This window comes from Carassius carassius, chromosome 15, assembly GCF_963082965.1.
Source record: "Carassius carassius chromosome 15, fCarCar2.1, whole genome shotgun sequence".
NCBI lineage: Eukaryota > Metazoa > Chordata > Actinopteri > Cypriniformes > Cyprinidae > Carassius > Carassius carassius.
In genome coordinates, this window is record NC_081769.1 from 29,858,118 (window position 1) to 29,871,410 (window position 13,293).

Here is a 13,293-nt window from a genome sequence, read left to right on the forward strand (position 1 = left end):
AACACAAACACTGTAAAACATCAGGCTTGCATTTAAGGCTGTATGTGAGAACAACTGAGACAACTGACTCTGAGACAATACTTACCAACCTTATCTTGCAATTATTGCAGTTCACCATCAGACAATATATGACCCACATAACATCAGTAAGAACACCTCAAAGGTAACCTTGCTCCAAGGTAAATCCATTTGAATTAATTTACATAGTGACACAGGTAATGGTAACACGTTCACTAGTACATATGTTATAGAAACATTTGGAACATTTCTGTTTTCTTATCAATGTGTCATTGTGTAAACCAGTGGGTTTGGAGTGAAGGCTAAACTGGAAACAGGAATATTCCCAAATAAATATGTTTTCATTGTTCATATACATCCAATTATAAAGAGAGCTCAGTCTGTGTCCATGCAAAATTCTTTAGAAATGTGTAGCAAACAGCAGTATGAAAGCACTGAAAGCACCTCTTTAAATCAGCTCTTACTCCACGACAGCCACCACATGTTTCTCCTTTTCTGTCAGCAGGGGAACAGATCCCAGCTTGCTGTGTTTGCGGACGTTTTGTTCCCTAAAAAACACAGAGAGGCACAGACAATCAGAATGCCAATCAAACTTGAACATGGATTCATTTAATTTTGCTGCCAGTACAAAAGAGCCAAAAGGCACAAAACACCATAAGATTTAAAGTTGAAATGTGTGATTTTCACCAAGTTTTTCAAAAAAGGCTGATGTTTTTATGGAATGCAACACAAGATTTACAGGTATTTAATGCATTTTGGGACTTTAGTTGATGGACTAGAGTTGTGCATTGGTGAAGGGAACTTATTTCCTGCGCCAGGCTTCCTTCATTTCCCGCAACTCTCTCTATTGCTTCAGGACGACTCTGGGCAGGTGGTGGTGCGTCAGCTTTTTCTCAGGCAGAGAGCTGTGAACAATGAGATTTGTGTCTTTGGTCAAGACAGAATACATGCATACACCATGCAACAGCAGAAAAGATTTAGCTATGGGTACAACCTTTTGTCAAACTGTAAGGTATACATTTCTTATGAATGCATGTCATAAACACAACAGTGGCAGCACAGACATGCAACATCCTGAGAAGTCTTTTTCATTTGGAAATCAACATGAAACCACATTTTTCACTAGAAGAAACACAGCAACGTGCTTCTTCTCATCTATATCTCTATAATAAAATTTCTTCAGCTCCCCGGCTTCAGCACGTCTCACTCCACACCCCTCCGAGGGCTTTTATTCTAATTAAAAGCAATGATTTTCTCAAATTCAATTTGTTTAGGGCAATCTAATAGCTGCTGATGCCATCATAGTGCTCAGGAGGAAAATCGGAAGGCCTGTTAAGTAGCATATCAGCCATGGGCTCGTTTAGTAATTTCAAATTTAATTTTAGAATAACTTTTTACCGATTTATCAGTAAAATAGGCATTACTTGAAGAGACATTCACACCTTGTTTTACTAGATAAATTATATGCATTCAAACATCAGATGTAAATTTTACATCTGTTTCTAAAATTGCTAACATGTTGCAACATAAAAACTACAACTACCATACTTATGCCGCCACTTATTTTTCTTTTAATTTACTTACAGTTATCGTAACCGTAACCTGTGTTACTTTTTGTTAACTGAAATAAAGCTGAAAATGTATGCATTTCAGGTATACATTTGATCAGTTAATGACCTTGTCGTTGCTAGCACTATGCTCTACTGTTTAAGCTTCAGGAACGCTTAATGAAAAATATAATTATAGTTATACATAGACTGCAAGTAGCAATTATATTTAATTTTCTACATATAGTATAACATAATAAGAGGACTCTAGGGATAAATTAAAGGGGCATAAAAATGTAAAGCATGGCCTTTTTTATTTGAAACAACAGACCTTTATGGATCAAAAATATATTTCAGTATATTGGAAAATATCATGTATTATATTAGGCATATATTCTTATATATATTTATTTTTTCCAATATATTGCAATATACTGAAAGCGGCAATCATTTGTATATTTTGCAATATATAATATAATATATTTATCATCAATATATTATTCAATGTATTCAAATATATAATATATTAGAAAATAAAAATGGAAAATAATATATTACAATATATCACAATATATTTTAAGAAATATATTGGTAAATATATTTTCCTTTCGTAAGGGGAACCAATGTGAATGTGAAAAATCTGATACTGTTATTGTAAAGAGTCACTCATAGAGGGTCAATCTCATAAACAGGGAATTTTCATAGTAATCTAGTTAAATGGGCATTTGATCAGGCAACAAAGAAAAACCAAACCAAAGCCAGTCTCTTTAAGGTCCAAAGAGCTTCTCCAGACAGCAGACTCTTGATTCAGCATCTGCTCCTTTAATTAAATACTCTCATGTGGCTGTGAGTTTAATGTCTTCATTATTTTTCTGCTTTAAGTGATTGGCCGATTCAAACTGCTGATAACTGCAGTGAGTGTCTGATCTCTTTAAGTGAAAAGCATCAGAATAAATCTCTCTTAAAGTCCAGCAAGAGCCAAAAACTTGCCAATGATGGGCCGAATGAGGACTAGAGCTGATACAAATTTATGAGGAGAAGAATCTACCATCTACCTGGAACAGAACCAACCTCTGCCTCAGCAGAACAAAAAGCTTTCTTTCCACGTGACATATAAAAGGGGACATATTTACGGTTTTGTAACAATTACTTTCCCCCTGACTAAAATTGACACTCCTTAACATATATATGGTCATGTTTTTTAACAACTTTCAAAATCAGATATCATTATAAAACTGAAAAATATTTTTCAGTGCTTCAATCTTTAAAAACATCTATGGACATGTGCAGATTTCCTTGTAGATGAGCTGCACTTTATGAAATAGGTGTAGGCACTTTGGGGCACTCTATTACAAGAGTTGCTTTGACAAGAGACATAAAACTTTTTCCTGGCCAGGTTTCAGACCTTAGCAACACTGCCATAGAAGTGCTTAATGAAAGTGATTTGTGAGTGTAATTCATTTTAAGTGCTTTGTGGGGTGGCCACGGGGGCCAAATACGGTCCTTATTAACCACCTGAGTGCATCTGCAACAAGTGAGCACCCTTAAAAAGCTCTGCAATCAGGTATAAAACCTGGAGTCATTGAGTTAAAACTCTTTCTGGTTGACTTAGACATTAAATGGGATCATGCACTCACCACTCCAATCTTCTCCGAGGCATTGGCCTCCCATAGCCGAATGTTCATCTCGTCAGAACCACTAAGGACATATTTGTTGTCAGCAGACCATCTCACACAGATGACAAGCTGCATATTTTTGGTGTGGTACATCTCCCATATATATATATGAAGATTTCACAGAATCACATAACTTCACAAGCACTTATTAACTGGATTGTTTTCATCTATAGCAAAGAGAATATGGAATATGCAGGATTAAAATACAGTGAAAAAGGTAGTGCCATAAAAGCAGGAATAGATTCCTCAAACACTCCAGCTTAGGAAGGTTCCAAACTTTCACTTGTAAGAATCACGAATCCATGCATTCATCCATACGAAATAATTCTAGAAGGTTTTGGCATAATGAGAAAAATAACTGCAAAACTGAAGTTCATTAACTGTGTCCTTTGTCTTATTGTATGTTGGGTGTGCATGCCGTTCTTATATGTAGTTAACATAACAGTGACTGGGCTTGCTCAGTACAAGAGCCTGTGCTCCTAAAAGAGCCATAAGGACTTTAAAGTGTTACCACCTCATCCCAGGCACCAGAGATGATTGTCGACAGGCTTTTGGCATGTTTGGTGATGCAGTTGATGCCATATCTGTGTCCATCTAGTGGAGCTACAAAGGGTTTGGCAAACACCCTCTCCAGTTTAGTGGCATTTAGGGCCCTGGGTCCGGTTGTATAAAACACCTTAAGTGTAATTTTCCCTTAAGTTCGCCCTTAAGTTTCCCTTAAACTTAAGGGTGTTGCTGAAAATTACCATTAAGTGTCACTTAAGGGTTTCTGTTGGTGAAACCTCATAAACCCTTAGAATTTCTCTTCAGTATCCCTCTAAACTCTAAAAGTGTTGAATAAAGCCCCTTAACTGTCATTTTCCTAAGGATAACATAAGGGATGGAAAATGTCACCTTAAGTGTTACACAAAAGTCTATTACAAGTCATGATCGGCTGCTTTATATATTAAACAGATTTTAATTACGCATTAATTCAGATATAAACAAGGATCAACTTACATACTGCTCATAATTAGCTAAAACGTCAGTGCATCACACTCAAGAGCAAATTTATATTCCATATTTTATTGTATTTTCCCACATATTACCTGGAGATGACTTGAAAAACAAACATAAACCATATATTGCCGCAATCTTGAGTTCCCTTTCGAGAGTACTCTCGTACTGCGTAAGCTAGCTTACGCTATGGGAAAAGGTCCCCTTTTCTCGAGAATATGAAGCCAAAAATTATCCTTAATTTTTAAATAATGTAAAACGCAGTGCTGCAGCACAGCAGACCCAAGCGAAGCGGCTCGCGCGCTTATTGGCTGTGCTGCGGCAACTGCAGCAACCTATGGTGAGGCGGCGGAGAGTAACGAACCAATGGGGGCGCTTCGCGCCCATTGGACGTCAGAGCGCGCCAAAATAGGCGTGGCTGGAACTATATAAGCCACCGCTTCACCATAGGGATCAGATTTCATCTCCTTCAGCGATCTCACCTGCACTTCGCTGTCTTCTCCGGAGAAGCCTCTACACGCCGTCGAAAAGCCTCTCAGCGGGATAGCACTGCAACGCAGATCTGAGGACGCCGGCTCGTGTTTCATCTCGACGCCGCCTTCAGCACTCGCTTCCTGCTGCGCCATCCGGCGTGACTATATCCTTTTCAAAGCTAGTGTGTTTGCCGCTGCATCACACTTTTTTCCTCCAGAATTCGAGGCGTTGTTTCAAATGCCTCGGGCCTGCGCTTCCTGCCGAGGCCCTCTGCCCAGCGAGGACCGCCACATCATCTGTGTCTCCTGCCTGGGCCGCGAGCATGCTGAGAGCGCACTCTTCAAGGGCGGCTGCCCTGAGTGCGACGACATGGCTATATCGACCCTGCGGGCTCGATTAGCTCAAACCAGCCACGATGCTCCACCCGCTCCGCCTCTTCTCTCTCAAGTGCCGCGTAAGAAACGCCGCGATCAGAGAATGCCTGAGCGTACTGTTACACGCGAGCTCACGCCGGAACACTCCCCGCGTGCCTCGCCCGCTCTCGCTCCTTCGCCTGTCCTCTTCGTGGACGAGCAGCGCCAGTCCCTGCTCACCAGCGCCCCCTTCTCCTTCGGAGCGCCTGAGGCGGAAGAGGACAGACACGACAGCCTTTCTCTCGCCGCGTCCAGTAGTGAGGAATGGTCGGGCTCCATTGCGGACCCCCCCCCCTCTACAGCACCCAGCTGCACCGGACAACGCGCCGATATCGACGCGGAGCTTACTCGCGTGCTTACAAGGGCTGTCAGCGACCTTCAGCTCGACTGGTCTCCTCCAGACGAGCCCGCTAAAAGCAGGCTGGATGAATGGTTCCTGCAGGGGCGCCCTTCGGCCCCTCCGCAAAGAAAAGCCCCCTTCTTCCCGGAAGTTCACAATGAACTCACGAAGTCGTGGAAAGCCCCATTCTCCGCACGCTTGAAGACTTCTGTCTCGTCAGCGCTCTCCTCTGTCGACGGCGCCCGAGACCACGGTTACGAGAGCCTCCCCCCTCTCGAGGAGGCTATTGCTGCACACCTCTGCCCGCCCTCAGCCGCTGGATGGTGGTCGAAGCCTGTGCATCCATCCAAGCCGTGCCGCACCACCTCAGCTCTCGCTGGCCGAGCTTACACCTCCGCTGGTCAAGCCGCTTCGGCTCTACACACCATGGCTGTGCTGCAGGTTTTTCAGGCCAGACTTCTCCGTAACCTGGACGAGTCTGCCCCAGATACCTATGACTTTAAAGATCTCCGCAGCGCTACTGATCTAGCCCTGCGTGCGACAAAGGCCACAGCACAAGCGATCGGCCGAAGCATGGCAAGCCTCGCTGTTTTAGAGCGACACCTCTGGCTCACGCTCACGGAGATGAAAGACGCCGACAAATCCGCCTTTCTCGACTCTCCTATCTCGCCTTCCGGCCTCTTTGGCCAGTCGGTTAAGGGTTTCACTGAAAACGTCGCAGGCAATGAGACACTTCCTGCCGAAACGCTCTAGCTCTGCTGCGGGACGCCGTAGAAACGCGCCGCCCCCTCAGACCTCGAAGCCATCGCAGCCAGACTTACAGTTTCGCCCAGCGACCAAAACCCAGCACCGCTCTCGCTCTACGAGCCGCAAACCGCCAGAGAGACGGGGACCTCGGCCCAGGATTGTGCTGAACCCCGAGCCTCCGAAGCCCTCCTGACCTTCGGGCTGAAAAGACCGTGGTTAAGTCCCGCTGTGGCCGGACCACCACACAAGAAACCTCACATGCTTCCTCCAATCCCCTCACTAAAGGCGGTTGGAGATGTCTATACTGCAGTAAACGAGCCTGTTACAATGCACGCACGCCTGCACACAAACGCCGTTTTCACGGCGACCTCAATAAAGCACAAAAAGAGCTTTTTCTATGTAGGCAGTGTGCCCACTACACAGTACGCACCCCTACATGTATACACACTCCCCCAAGTGTCACAAAGACTCACTCGGGTCTCCTTTCATGCCCACCTTCCCGCTCGCGCCGGAGGTGCTCTAAATGTAGCGCGCGTGCCCACTTCTCAGTGCGCAACCCTACAAATAAGCGCTGTCACCACAGTGTCACAAGCACAGCATACTCGAGCTACTGGTCCCCTCATAACAGGCGGCCAGTGCCCGAAGCACATTCAACCCATAGCCGCACGAGCCGCTGCATGGCAGGCCATCCCCGGCATATCAGATTGGGTTTTGAATATAATAAAACGAGGTTACTCTCTCCAGTTCGCTCGCAGACCGCCGCGCTTTCGCGTCGTGGTCGAAACGAAAGTGAAAAGCGAAATGACACACATCCTTCGCGCCGAACTGATAAACCTTCTTGCAAAAGGGGCGATAGAAACTGTCCCCCCTGCGCAGCGCGAGTCAGGCTTTTACAGCCGCTACTTCCTCGTACCAAAAAAGGATGGCGGTCTCAGACCCATCCTAGATCTCAGACGTTTGAACAAAGCGCTTATGACGCGATCGTTCAAAATGTTAACTACCAAACAAATACTCGCGCAAATTCGCCCGAGGGATTGGTTTTTCTCAGTGGATCTGAAAGACGCTTACTTTCACATTCAAATAGCACCCCATCACAGGCCATTCTTGAGATTCGCCTTCGAGGGGCAGACTTATCAGTACATGGTTCTTCCATTCGGCCTCTCCGTAGCGCCCCGTACGTTTACGCGGTGCATGGATGCCGCTCTCGCACCCCTGAGAATGCGGGGAGTGCGAGTATTGAACTACCTCGACGACTGGCTAGTTTTAGCCCATTCCGAGGAACTACTGACGACACACAGATCCTGGATCCTCAGCCATTTAGAATGCCTGGGTCTCACGATCAACACTGTCAAGAGCGCTCTGTCTCCCAGCCAGAGGATTTCCTTTTTGGGGATAGACATAGACTCTGTGACATGTACAGCGCGTCTGACGTCACAGCGCGCTCTCACTATTCAGCATTTAGCCGTGTCGTTCAAAGCCGGGTCTCTTTACCCGCTCAAACGATTTCAGGAAATGCTAGGTCTGATGGCATCAGCCTCTGCGGTTCTCAAACTGGGCCTGCTGCGCATGCGCCCACTACAGCGCTGGCTGAGAGACCGTGTTCCAGCGCGCGCCTGGATTTCCGGCCGCGCGCGCATCAGGGTGACCCACGGCTGCATCGCAGCTCTGGCCCCTTGGAAAATAGTCAACTGGTATCAGTTAGGCGTAAGCACGGGCGCTGTCTCGAAATGGAAAGTAGTCTCGACAGATGCATCCAACCTCGGTTGGGGTGCCCTGTACGAGGGCAGGTCTGCCTCCGGCCTCTGGTCGAGCCCGGAGCGACTGTTACACATAAACTGTCTGGAGATGATAGCGGTCGAACTATCCCTGAAAGCTTTCCTCCCATTTTTAAAGGGCCATCATGTTCTGGTCAGATCAGACAGCATGTCAGTGGTGGCCTACATAAATCGCCAGGGTGGTGTCAGGTCAGAAACCTTGCACACCCTGACCGAGCGTCTTCTGACATGGGCACATTGCAATCTGCGCTCGCTAAAGGCAGCGCATGTACCTGGCATCCTGAACCGGGGCCCGGACATGCTTTCCAGGGCGAATGTTCCCCCTGGGGAGTGGTCTCTTCACCCACAGACGGTTCAGTTGATGTGGAGCATCTTCGGCAGGGCAGAGGTCGACCTCTTCGCCTCAGAAGACAACGCTCATTGCCCAATATATTTTTCAAAGAGCAGGGACGCGCTGGCCCTCGATTGGCCCAGACGCCCGCTTTATGCCTTCCCACCGGTCGCGATACTGCCGCAGGTCATCGATCGGGTCAGGAAGAGCAGATGTGCTATGCTGCTAGTAGCCCCACTCTGGACGACCCAACCTTGGTTCTCCGAGCTGATGCAGCTGTCCAGTACAGCCCCATGGCCAATACCGCTGCGGAAAGATCTCCTCACGCAGCTGAAGGGCGCGCTCTGGCATCCCCACCCCGAACTTTGGGCCCTTCATGTATGGCCCCTCAACGGGTACCCGGGAACCTCCCTGAGGGAGTGTTAAAGACCATTACGGAAGCCAGAGCGCCCTCAACCAGGCGCCTATACGCGCAGAAATGGTCAGTGTTCTCCACCTGGTGCGGGACACGGAACCTAGACCCTCACTTATGTGACGTGTCGGAGATACTCTCCTTCCTACAGGAGCGTTTAGATGCGGGCAGATCCCCGTCTACGCTCAAAGTGTATGTGGCAGCCATTGCAGCTTCTCATGCTCCGGTGGCCGGCCTATCACTGGGAAAAAACGAACTGGTCATTCGTTTCCTTAAGGGAGCTCGTCGGATGAACCCTCCCCGACCCCCTTCAATCCCTTCCTGGGACCTGTCCACGGTCCTAGAGGCCTTAAAGGGCCCCCCTTTTGAACCGCTTCAGTCTGTCGATATGAAGCTTCTTTCGTTCAAAACCGCTTTTCTACTGGCTCTGGCCTCAGTCAAGCGAGTGGGGGATTGACATGCGCTATCTGTAAGCGCTGACTGTCTCGAGTTTGGGCCTAATGACTCCAGAGTCATTCTCAGACCAAGACACGGCTATGTCCCCAAGGTGCTCTCAACACCGTTCAGAGCGCAGGTCATCTCGCTGTCAGCCCTTTCCTCGCAAAGCGACGAAAGCAACGCGAGCTTCATCTGCCCCGTCAGGGCTCTTAAAACCTATATTGCGCGCTCCGCCTTATTCAGGAGGTCGGACCAGCTCTTCATATGCTTTGGTGGGTGCACCCGAGGTCTCGCCACCACGAAGCAAAGCCTATCGCGATGGATAGTAGACACTATCTCGCTGGCTTACAAATCTAAGGGCCTTCACTGCCCGTTCGGCATCAGAGCCCATTCCACCCGAGGTATGGCCTCGTCATGGGCGTGGTCCTGCGGGATACCACTGGATGATATCTGTGCGGCGGCAGGCTGGGCCTCTCCGTCCACATTTATTAGATTCTATAATCTGCAAGTCCCTGCCCTGCAGGCCAGGGTACTTTCTATATAGACGTGCTAAGCCTTATCACGTCCCCCTTTTTTCGTTCCCTATATAAAGCTCACTAAGGTTGGCTGTTGGGACTGGGATTGCTCCTGCTATAAAGCCCCGAGCTCTCGCCTTGGGCTGTGACAGGTCGAAGTTCCCGAGCACGCACGGCGTTTTACATTGTGTTCCCATAGCGTAAGCTAGCTTACGCAGTACGAGAGTACTCTCGAAAGGGAACGTACTCGGTTACTAACGTAACCTCGGTTCCCTGAGATGAGGGAACGAGTACTGCGTAATCTGCCGTGCTATGTGCTCGGACCGGGTGATCGCTTCAGTCGATTTAAAACCTGATCCCTATGGTGAAGCGGTGGCTTATATAGTTCCAGCCACGCCTATTTTGGCGCGCTCTGACGTCCAATGGGCGCGAAGCGCCCCCATTGGTTCGTTACTCTCCGCCGCCTCACCATAGGTTGCTGCAGTTGCCGCAGCACAGCCAATAAGCGCGCGAGCCGCTTCGCTTGGGTCTGCTGTGCTGCAGCACTGCGTTTTACATTATTTAAAAATTAAGGATAATTTTTGGCTTCATATTCTCGAGAAAAGGGGACCTTTTCCCATAGCGTAAGCTAGCTTACGCAGTACTCGTTCCCTCATCTCAGGGAACCGAGGTTACGTTAGTAACCGAGTACGTTTTTTGTGTTTGCGTTTCTGCTTTTTATTCAGCTTATAAGATAAACAAAAACAGTTAGGATGAGTTTAGCATTTCCTTAAACAGTTTCCATTTGGCCACCTTTTTTTTTTTTAATTTGACTACTTTCATCACAGGTTTAATTATTTATATATGTATTTAAACATGAATATGTGTATTTATACACAGATTTATTTATTTATTTGCTTATTTATTTATTTATTGTTTTTGCTGGTTTAGCCCTCCATATTGCTGGAGAAATAACAGTTTGGTTCTTACAATACTAATTAATTTATTTTGTGTAGCGTTAGTACATTTAAATCACGTTAAACAATTGTTCTTCGCATACAAATGTCTCTAATAAGGCAAAAAAGAAAAAAAGAAAAAAGAAGAATTAGTAGAAGAAGACAGACTGGGCTGAGACACAATACGCCCCCTAGAGCAATAAAAGTGTATCGCTCATTTAATTATGTAGCGCTGTCTTCCATTGAAAGGATATTGCGTTTTTAAAAACGAACAAATAAACTTCTTTCTTTTTTTCTCTCCATTGGATTTCTTCACATTTCTGTAATTGCTGTGGCAATCACGTGTAGCAGTGTGTTTCATTAAGTGTGTGAGGAGAGCAGTAATGAGTCACGCGCGTTTTTAACATGATGGAGAGTCTGGGCAGCACTTTTGATGATTCTGTGCTCGAAGAATCAAGGATCAGAGTCTCCCGATTCTCTTCCCCCACACGAGCCCAAACTCTGCAGACCTCTGGTGGGTGTCACACTCAACGCTTACCAAAAACTACAGATACCATGGTACAGAAACGGCTCGTATATTTACTCAGTATTTACATACCTACTTTCACTTCAAAGAAAAGCACATGGAATTAATACGGAAACGTTACGGCAGTAGATGCTAATACCATTCATATATGTAACAGTATTTACGCGTATTATACATCAATAAATAAAAACCTTCACCAACAAACAACTTAAGTGCCTTTTCAAGAATTAAATAACCAAGAATTATGGTGGTGGCCAAAATTATTAGAACACTAGTATTTTCACCAGCTAAAAATGGTTTAAGCCAGTTTTGCATCTTTTGAAGATGTAAACTAATATTTCTGACACACAATAGCAAGACTATTATAAGACTATTACTAGAAAAATAGTGGACAAAACCTTTTTTAGCAGGTGAAAATACTAGTGTTCTGATCATATTGGCCACCACAGTAAAAAAATGTATTCCAGCATGTCATATTTTCTCCTTTGTTTTATTCTATCTAGTGGTTTTGTGAATATGAAAATGTTGAGGATGCTTTAGAAGAACAAAAAACCCTGAAGTTTCGAAGAGATCTGGCCTACAGGAGGAAACAGTATCCGTGTATAAAGAGCTGAATTAACCATTATCTCTTACTAATATCTGATTCATAAGCTGATTTGGGAGTTATGTCAATGGCAGGCAGCTCTGGATGAGTATAGATCCTGCTTCTCTCTCATACCTGCTGGAAACATATCAGTGAAGAGAGATGTACTGGAAGGGTTCGCAAGATGCTGCTGTCACCTGGGCAAAAAAAGAGGCTCTAAATGCCTGTGAGAAGCTGGTAAATATAGTAAATTACTAGCTCCAACAACTTTTATATAAGCTTTTGTTGAGGTACTGGTTTATTGACAGAGGACAGAAGTATTCAACACCTGCCACCTCACCTGCGTCCTTCAGCTGGAGCTGAGTGTTAATGAGCACTACAGAGATACTGACAAACAGCATCTCCAGCCTGCAGCAGCTGTGCGGTCTTCATCCCTACCATCCGTGGTACTGGCTGAATCTGGCCATGAGCTTTCAGAGGCTCCTGGAGTCCGATGGCTGTTCAGAGAGATCCAGCACTGAGGAAGAACACGACCAGCAGCAGGAGAAAAGTAACATTTTATGATTAAAGACCATCATTTTCTTAATAAGAACAAATTATGTCGGCCACAAGGGGACTAGCTGTTTATTTATCGACTTTAACATTAACAGATGAATTCAGCGCTGGGTTTGTTCATCTTGTTTGTACATTTTTTCAGGTTGCTAATTGAAATCCCGCGGATTCAGCAGTTCTCATTCTTGCTGGAGAACAGCCAGTGGGCTCTACAAGACATTGAAGAAGCTCTGCATGTTCTACAGCCAACAGAAAAAATGCTTCAGACAGTGTCTGAGGTCAGACAATGAGAAAATAATTATATATATATATATATATATATATATATATATATATAACAATGAGATGAAATCAGTATTACCAAAAAGCCTATTATTATTATTATTATTATTAATAATTATTTTACTGTCTTTATAACTGAAGGATTTTAAACTCTCCACATCACTTTTATTGATCTTTCAATTAAGAACTGTTTGTGTAATCAGTATTTAAAGGAATAGTTCACCCAAAATGTAAAATTCTGTAATCCTTTACTCTGATACTCAGAAGACTTGTAAAATAGTGTCTACACATTTTTCTTTACTTTTTGAAGCTTGCTAGAAAGTCATGCAGGTTTGAAACCTGTATGAGGGTGAGGAAACAAAGACAAAATTGTCATTTTTGGATTGGGTATTCCTTGGTAATGTGAATTCAACTCATTGTTGTGCATCAAAGAAAGCTAGTTTATCCTCTAAATGTATACACTACAGAATGGCTCTCCCAAACATTTATACTGAACATTCATGTTCTCACATTAGAAACTGATTTATTTTATTCTGATCTAGGCGATGGCAGAATACCTCAGTCCAGAGAAGATGAGGGAGGAAAACCAAGATGGAGAGAGTTTATCAGGACTTTATAGTAAAGAATTTGATGAAAGGTGGTGGAACAAACTCCACACTAAATTGCAAGAGGAGACTCTAGCTTTATCCATGCACAGGCCTCTGGAGAAGACATTTGAATAATTTGAATACTG

At 45.1% G+C, this 13,293-nt stretch overlaps 1 pseudogene; it reads left to right on the plus strand.

Moving 5' to 3' along the window:
* Positions 1–10,882: 10,882 nt before the first annotated feature.
* Positions 10,883–13,285, plus strand: LOC132157951 (uncharacterized protein C8orf76 homolog; annotated as a pseudogene).
* Positions 13,286–13,293: the final 8 nt, after the last annotated feature.